The sequence below is a fragment of the Bos grunniens genome, chromosome 9, assembly GCF_055505025.1.
Source record: "Bos grunniens cultivar Pamir isolate PY7600 chromosome 9, Bosgru_T2T1.0, whole genome shotgun sequence".
Lineage (NCBI taxonomy): Eukaryota > Metazoa > Chordata > Mammalia > Artiodactyla > Bovidae > Bos > Bos grunniens.
The window spans coordinates 69,377,527-69,386,979 of record NC_141173.1 but is presented as its reverse complement, the minus strand read 5'-3'; the positions used below and the strand labels follow the sequence as shown (position 1 = coordinate 69,386,979).

General features: G+C 40.0%; 1 non-coding gene across 1 annotated transcript; it reads left to right on the top strand.

Moving 5' to 3' along the window:
• The first annotated feature begins 5,801 nt into the window (after positions 1 to 5,801).
• TRNAC-GCA (transfer RNA cysteine (anticodon GCA)) lies at positions 5,802 to 5,873 on the top strand. The gene has a single exon. It is a non-coding gene; the product is annotated as a tRNA-Cys (tRNA).
• The last annotated feature ends 3,580 nt before the right edge of the window (positions 5,874 to 9,453 follow it).

The window sequence follows — 9,453 nt, the reverse complement described above, 5'->3', positions numbered from 1 at the left end:
TTATTTTAAACTTTAGTTGCTAAACAGATCACAGCTTATTATCAAACATTTGATAATATCTGTATGAGCAGATACTTGTCTTATGAATTATGACTAGAGTAAAAAATTTCTCCAGCCATGAAATGTGCCTATATGAGAGTCTGCAGTTAAATCTGTTTAATAATCATTAAAATTGACACTATAGGGGTGTTTTCTGACTCTTTTTCTTTGAGTATCTCCTGTACTAGCTATGCAGGTCACTGACTCACAGGGATCTCTTCATTTTACTAGCTCTGTCTTTTACTAGCTACTCAGTTTGCTCGCTATGAATTTGCTCAAAAGGAGCAATGCAGTCTATTACTCATCATTATTTGATGGCTTGCTCTGTGCCAGGCATAGTACTAAGTGCTTGAACTACAAAGCTGGATAAGACACAGTCCTTATCATCAAAAAACATACAATGGGGAAAGCCTAGATCCATTGTTGTTCAGTGGCTAAGATATGTCCAATTCTTTGTGACCTCAAGGACCATTATCAAACAATATTATTTCTATGTGATGAGTGTCGTAATAGAAACATGAAAGCATAATAAGATAGTATCAGTTCGGTTCAGTCACTCAGTCATGTCCGACTCTTTGTGACCCCATGGACTGCAGCACGCCAGGCCTCCCTGTCCATCACCAACTCTCTGAGCTTAGTCAAACTCATGTCCATCCAGTTGGTGATGCCATCCAACCATCTCATCCTGTCATCTCCTTCTCCTCCCACCTTGGGTCTTTTCCAATGAGTCAGTTCTTTGTATCAGGTAGTCAAAGTATTGGAGTTTGGGCTTCAGCATCAGACCTTCCAATGAATAGTCAGGACTGACTTCCTTTAGGATGAACTGGTTGAATCTCCTTGCAATCCAAGGGACTCTCAAGAGTCTTCTCCAACACCACAGTTCAAAAGCATCAATTCTTCGGTGCTCAGCTTTCTTTATAGTCCAATTCTCACATCCATACATGACTACTAGAAAAACAATAGCTTTGACTAGACAGACCTTCGTTGGCAAAGTAACGTCTCTCGTTTTTAATATGCTGTCTCGGTTGGTCACAGCTTTTCTTCCAAGGAGCAAGTGTCTTTTAATTTCATGGCTGCAGTCACAATCTGCAGTGATTTTGGAGCCCAAGAAAATAAAGTCTCTCATTTTTTCCACTGTTTCCCCATCAATTTCCCATGAAGTGATGGGACCAGATGCCATGATCTTAGTTTTCTGAATGTTGAGTTTTAAGCCAACTTTTTTACTCTCTTCTTTCACTCTCATCAAGAGGCTCTTTAGTTCTTCTTCGATTTCTGCCATAAGGGTGGTGTCATTTGCATATCTGAAGTTATTAATGTTTCTCCTGGCAATCTTGATTCCAGCTTGTGCTTCATCCAGCCCAGCATTTTGCATGATGTACCCTGCATACAAGTTAAATAAGCAGGTTGACAATATACACCCTTGAGTTGATGGCTACAATTCAAGAGGAGTCTCAACAAAAGTGTTTCCATAGGACTTACCTGGTGGTTCAGTGGTTGAGACTCTGTGCTACCAGTGTGGGCTGGAGGATGTGGGGGATTGTGAGGGGATGGGAGTGTGTGAAGAGGGCAGGTTCAATCCCTGGTCAGGGAACTAAGATCCCATATGCCATGCAACATGGTCAAAGGAAAAAAAAAAAAAAAAGCGAGAGAAGTGTTTCCATGGCAAAGTCTTTTTTTGTTTCTGGAAGTTTATTCCCTCTGTCTCACTTTACACCATGAGTTCTTAGCTCTGACACACATGGGAATCTTTTGGAAAAACTTTAAAAAATGCTACTGCCTATGATCCTTGCTCCAGAAATTCTCATTTAATTGGACTGGTGTATAGAAGCTGGGCATAGCCTGCCTAGAGATTAACATGTAGTCAAAGGTAATGATTGAAACATTGCTATATCCATCTCCTCCTGTTTCTTCCAAGCTCCATATTACTAGCCTGACTCCACTTTTCAAACTTTTCCATATCATGGCATACGGAGGAAAAAAATTTTTTTTTAGTGAGAAAAGGGATTAATGCATGAAACTATCTGAAACCTCTGTATACCTGGAAGAAGTTCTATCTATGGCAAAGAGATATCAATTCTAACCACCTGTCAATAGATTGGAGGCAATCAGTGTTTTCAGACACTGCAGTTGGGTAACACTGGGTTAAAATAGCTATCTGCCCTGTATTTACAAACTGTATGTGTTTTCCTTCAAAGCATATTTAAACAGTGATTATTAGTGTATCTCTGCATTTTTCTTGAAAAGCTTTGAGGTCCTACAATGTATTGTTAGTGATCAGCACAGGGAATACAAAAATGAAGACAGTCGTCACCATACAAGGGCTTCCTGTCTTTATTAGGATGAAAGTGACTTACAGGTTGGTCTCATTAAATAGAACTCATTTTATTTGCCTTACTGGACCTGATAAAACATCCTCATTCAAACAGCTGTGCATCCTTGGGCAAGTCACTTAGCATTTCTGAAACCCCTTTTTCCCCAACTAGGATATGAGAGGGATTTTGCCAGATCTAGAAGATCCATGTAAAGTCTCCACGTCTGCTAGTGGTATAGGAAGAAGTCAGGCTTTGTTGAATGATTATAACCATGAAAATCAGGTTACTGAAACAGGGACTCGAACAATATTTGCACAACCATGTTCAAATCAGCGTTATACACAAAATGCTGTCAATGAGGGGAAACAACCCAAACATTGATCAATAGATAAAATGAAAAATAGATTGTGATATAAACAATGAAACATTATCTAGCCTTAAAAAGGAAGGATACTACAACATGGAAAGCATTATACTAAGTGAAATAAGACAGATACATGAGGAAGAATATTCTGATTCCACATACATCAAGGTACAAGTGTCAGATTCATAGAGACAGAATGTAGAACGGTGGTTATCAGGGTGAAGGATAAGAGTTATTATTTAACAGGTAGAGAGCTTCAGTTTCAGATGGTGAAACAGTTCATAGTGATGGTTCCATTCAATCTGAACTTACTAACTGCTACTGAATTGCACACAAAAAGGGTTAAGATGGTAAATTTTATGCTATATACATATATTTAACCACAATAAAAATGTTGAAAAATATCAGGTTACCATATTTATTTTACATTCTTAAGTTTTATGAAAATCCTTTTCAATACAAAAGTACTATGTTAATTCCAGTGATATTTACCTGGTTATTTTAATAAATTGCTAAAAAGTTTCTCAACAGTATAATTTATGCCTCATGACATGTTGTTGTTGTTTAGCTGCTAAGTCGTGTCCAACACTTTTGTGACCCAGTGGACCTTACCCCACCAGGCTCCTCTGTCCATGGGATTTTCCAAGCAAGAATACTGGAGTGGGTTGCCATTTCCTTCTCCAGGGGATCTTCCCAACCCAGGAATCAAACCTGTGTCTCCTGAATTGCAGGCAGATTCTTTACCGTTGAGCCACCAGGGAAACTCAATGACAAGTCATAAAGGTTTATAACATTTATAAACAAAGTTTATAAACTTTGACTTAATGGGGCCCTATAAATTGGAAATAAATCTTGATGAATATTTCAGTTGTTTCTCAAACTTGGCTAATCAGAAGAACCACTGGAAATAATTCAAAATTTATTTCAGGGACTCACCCCAAGCCACCTGACCCAGAATCTTTTGGGAAAAGTTTGGGAATCAATATCTTCATGTAGTACCCCAGGTTGACTCTTATATTGGATAAGTTGGGAAATATACTTCTTGAGTTAAATTCTGAATTCTGAATTCAATTGAGAAAGAGGTAGGGAATCAGCAGCAGTCAGACACCCCTCAGCCACACCTCTTACCCCTCTCCACCCCTGGTCTACCTGTTAGGCCCCACCAGGTGACAGCTTCACTAATACCCTTTCCCCAGAAAGTTGATGCTGTGCTGAATTACTGCAATTATGTTTGCAGCAACGGATGGAAAACTGTACCAGAAAGAGAATAACCTGAAATGGATAACTCAACAGGGGATTTGGGCAATTGGATTAAAAGGGTAATGTGATTAGTAGTCAATGAAGCTAGGATTAAGCCAATAGCAGACCGATGGCTTAATTCACTTAGGCATCTCTCCTTACAGTTTCATGAGGAACAAGTGCCCAGGCAAGCATTTCTTAAGCTGTATTCTAAGTGCCAAGGAATTTGAAATGACAAGTTAGTTTTAGACCTGGCTTCAGGAATATCAACTGTTTTTTCATATTTTAATCTCTTGGAGAAGACCTAATTTCTGAATCCAATTTATTTTTCTTCCTCTTCTTCCAAACTACTCTCATCTTTACCATGGTGTGCCACATTTGTTCTCAAATACAATCAAAGAATGGTAGACCTGACTAGGATAAGAGTCAAGATTGAAATGTAGAGAGTTTTACAAATTTACCATGAAACAAAATTTTAAAATTTGTTTCAGTTCAATTCAGTCTCTCAGTCGTGTCCTACTCTTTCTGACCCCATGAATCACAGCATGCCAGGCCTCCCTGTCCATCACCAACTTCCGGAGTTCGCTGAGACTCATGTCCATCGAGTCGGTGATGCCATCCAGCCATCTCATCCTCTGTCGTCCCCTTCTCCTCCTGCCCCCAATCCCTCCCAGCATCAGAGTCTTTTCCAATGAGTCAACTCTTTGCATGAGATGGCCAAAGTACTGGAGTTTCAGCTTTAGCATCATTCCTTCAAAAGAAATCCCAGAGCTGATCTCCTTCAGAAGGGACTGGTTGGATCTCCTTGCAGTCCAAGGGACTCTCAAGAGTCTTCTCCAACACCACAGTTCAAAAGCATCAGTTCTTCGGTGCTCATCTTTCTTCACAGTCCAACTCTCACATCCATACACGACCACTGGAAAAACCATAGCCTTGACTAGACGGACTTTTGTTGGCAAAGTAATGTCTCTGCTTTTGAATATGCTATCTAGGTCGGTCATAACTTTCCTTCCAAGGAGTAAGTGTCTTTTCCTTCCAAGGAGTAAGTGTCTTTTAATTTCATGGCTGCAATCACCATCTTCAGTGATTTGGAGCCCCCCAAAATAAAGTCTGACACTGTTTCCACTGTTTCCCCATCTATTTCCCATGAAGTGATGGGACCAGATGCCATGATCTTAGTTTTCTGAATGTTGAGCTTTAGGCCAACTTTTTCACTCTCCTCTTTCACTTTCATCAAGAGGCTTTTTAGTTTCTCTTCACTTTCTGCCATAATGGTGGTGTCATCTGCATATCTGAGGTTATTGATATTTCTCCCAGCAATCTTGATTTCAGCTTATGCTTCTTCCAGCCCAGCATTTCTCATGACTTACTCTGCATATAAGTTAAATAAGCAGGGTGACAATATACAGCCTTAATGTACTCCTTTTCCTATTTGGAACCAGTCTGTTGTTCCATGTCCAGTTCGAACTGTTGCTTCCTGACCTGCATATAGGTTTCTCAAGAGACAGGTCAGGTGGTCTGGTATTCCCATCTCTTTCAGAATTTTCCACAGTTTATTGTGATCCACACAGTCAAAGGCTTTGGCATGGTCCATAAAGCAGAAATAAATGTTTTTCTGGAACTCTCTTGCTTTTTCGATGACCCAGTGGATGTTGGGAATTTGATCTCTGGTTCCTCTGCCGTTTCTAAAACCAGCTTGAACATCAGGAAGTTCATGGTTCACGTACTGCTGAAGCCTGGCTTGGAGAATTTTGAGCATTACTTTACTAGCATGTGAGATGAGTGCAATTGTGTGGTAGTTTGAGCATTCTTTGGTATTGCCTTTCTTTGGGATTTCTTTGGTGACTTCCCTGGTGGCTCAGATGGTAAAGCGTCTGCCTGCAGTGCAGAAGACCCAGGTTCAATTCCTGGGCTGGGAAGATCCCCTGGAGAAGAAATGGCAATCCACTCCAGCACTCTTGCCTGGAAAATCCCATGGACGGAGGATCCTGATAGGTACAGTCCATGGGGTCGCAAAGAGTCGGACACGACTGAGCGACTTCGCTTTCACTTTTCTTTGGGATTGGAATGAAAACTGATCTTTTCCAGTCCTGTGGCCACTGCTGAGTTTTCCAAATTTGCTGGCATATTGAGTGCAACACTTTCACGGCATCATCTTTCAGGATTTGAAATAGCTCAACTGGAATTCCATCACCTCCACTAGCTTTGTTCATAGTGATGCTTTCTAAGGCGCACTTGACTTCACATTCCAGGATGTCTGGCTGTAGGTGAGTTTAAAAATTTGTTTACCTCTGCCTAACATGAATGCTTTATTATGTTCCTACAGTCTTTATTTCCAGTATTGGAACAATTATCTTATTGTTACTGAGGAGGACCCTCTGGGACCTTCCTGGTACAAACTCCTCCCCCATAGTCTCTGCCCTAGCTGTCTCTGAAGTACTTCCATATTAGTATCTGATGCGCATTCCCCAAATTGTTTTAGAGATGTGAAAACCCAAATGAAAGATGTTAACTACTTGATGACCATGAGCATGTAGCCTCCAGGCTTCCTGGAGCCTAGGGATTGATAACATTAACCCCTGCTACACAGCCCTGTTATGGCACCACCAGCCAATCAGAGAATGTGCGTGAGCTGAGTGTACATCCTGGGACATCCCTCTTTCACTTGGCCTTTTAAAAAGTGCTATCTTGAAACCCATGGAGAGTGCAGGCTTTTTGAGACTAAGTATCTACCCTGAACTCCTTGTGTGGTACCCAGTGTCAGAAGACTGGCTTTACTGTGAGTGAGCAAGTGGACCCAAGTTTGACTTGGTAACATTTATTCTTTATCATTCATGAAAATATGAATATTCATTGAAAGGACTGATGCTGAAGCTGAAGCTCCAATACTTTGGCCACCTGATGTGAAGAGCCAAATCACTAGAAAAAAAAATCCTTCCCGATGCTAGGAAGGATTGAAGGCAGGAGAAGGGGATGACAGAGAATGGGATGGTTGGATGGCATCACAGACTCAATGGACATGAGTTTGAGCAAACTCAGGGAGATAATGAAGGACAGGGAAGCCTGGGATGCTGCAGTTCATCGGGTCGCAAAGAGTCAGACGTGACTTAGGAGCTGAACAACAAATGATAAACTGACAATCTTTTCTTCTCCTCCTTACTCTAGGCTGGCTTGCTCCCTTGCTTAGTCTTGCTTTCATTCTCTTTCTCTCTGTCACACACACACACACAATCTCAAGTACACACACTCAGACTAGCCAGTCAACCATAGATTACCTCTTCGTACCATGTTTACTTTTTTGGCCAATATTTTAGGAAGAGTAGCTTGGTATCAACAAAAAGTTTGAACATTAGAGCCTGTCTTCGGAAAAACCCAGACCTGGCAGAAGCATGAACACTGGTCACTCAACTATAGAAATCTCGTGGGAGAACTAGAGTCCTGTGCCTATTTTGTCCCCACATCTCCCTCCTGTGGTTTCAGCAACATGGCATTAAGAAGATCCTCTAAAAAGGCACCCATAACATCAGACCAACACTTAGTATAACAGATCAGAAGAGCCCAGCTTGGCTCTACCAGCTAAGCCTTCTAGGAAGCTTCAGAAATCAATTGTCATGTGCTCTAACAGATGAGTGGTTCTGAAGAAACAGTTTAATAACTGTAATGTTTTAATAGCATCAGCTCTTACCACCAGTCAGAGCTATAAAATAAACAATTCTCACCTGTACTATTGCACACACATTGAGATGGGAAACATAATAAGAATTGAACTAAGCCAGTGTCTATGATCGGTAAATGTGCCTTTTACTTCATGAGGATGTGTGTGCTAAGTCACTTCAGTCATGTCCAATTCTTTGTGACCTCATGGACTGTAGCCTGCCAGAATCCTCTGTCCATGGGATTCTCCAGGCAAGAATACTGGAGTGGGTTGCCATTTCCTCCTCCAGGGGCTCTTCCCAACCCAAGGACTGGACCCGCATCTCGTGTGGCTCCTGCATTGCAGGCAGATTCTTTTACTGCTGAGCCATCAGGAAAACGAAAGCCCCACCACACTAGGGCTTTCTGACTCACAAAGCTTTGAGTCCTTGGCTTTTTGATTTAAGACCTAAATTCTAATATATGTATTATTATATCTGCTTTAAGCGTGGCAAATGTTTTTCTGATAGATATTATTTCTTTTAGGACATAACAAAAAGTTAGTTAAGAACTAAGTGTATTAAAAGATAATTATTGTACGCACACATATATATGCATATACATGTATGCCGTGCTCAATTGCTTCTGTGTGTCCAACTCTTTGTGACCCCATGGACTATAGCCCACCAGGCTCTTCTGTCCATGGGATCTTTCAAGCAAGAATACTGGAATGGGTTGCTCTGCCCTCCTTTGGGGATCTTTTCCACTCAGAGGTGGAATCCCTGTCTCCTGCATCTCTTTACCACTGAGCCATGGGGGAGCCCATATACGTATACATGTATACATAGATATTTATCACTCTTCTCAAAATCTTCTTCTTTCAAGAGTTAACAGACATTAGCTATCCAAGATCCAGCTTGTTTCAAACTTGCTCTATGCTTCCTATACTCTACAACACATCAGACTGTTTTACTTTTCTTTCATGGGAGCAGCATCGACCTGAATAGTTACTGTTCAGAAATATGAATTCAGTGTTGCGAGAACTCCCAATTTTTCAAGAGAAACCAAGATTCCAGATTTATAGGTGAAATTATTCATTTTTAAAATAATGTAAAGGAACTAAAACTACTTCAGTAGGCTGGATCTGGTCCAGTGCTCTCTCTTTTAATTTTCTAGTGTGAAAACAGATGGACTGAGGCCACTTCAGCAATGATCTATACATAACCACTTTTTTCCTTTTATTTTTAAAACCCTAACTTTCCTGAAAATAACAATAACATTCTTTAATGGAAACAATTTTGAGAGTAGCAAATCAAAAAAAAAAAAGCACGATTCCACCAAACTGAGAGAATCACTTTTACCTTCAGGTATGTTCCCCTGGTCTTTATGTTACCTTTGTGTGTTGTTCCGATTTTATTTTCTTTGCACAAATTGAATCATACTATTTTAAGCCTATTTTCACTTAAATGTATTTCATAACTATTTCTCTAAAACACAGTGGTTCATCACTACAAGTATTTTGTTTTAAACTTTGAAGACCGCAATTCACTGATCAATTCCTATTGCTGAAATTTAGTTTGCCTGATTTCCTTACAATTCTAGCTATTGCTTTGTAAACATCTTTGTGCACATTCTGTGAATATCCTTAGGGCAAATTCTGAGAAATGTTATTTTGGGGCCAAAGTACAAGAATATTTTGAAGATTTTTGATGTGTATTAGTAACATTTACCTGTATTTAAGCTGTATTTATCTTTGTATTGTTTTAAATATTGTTATATTACTTAAAACTTCATATAACATATATGTATGTCTACATCTTTTAGTTTTTGTGGTCAAATAGATCATTCTAAAGGAAATCAGTCCTG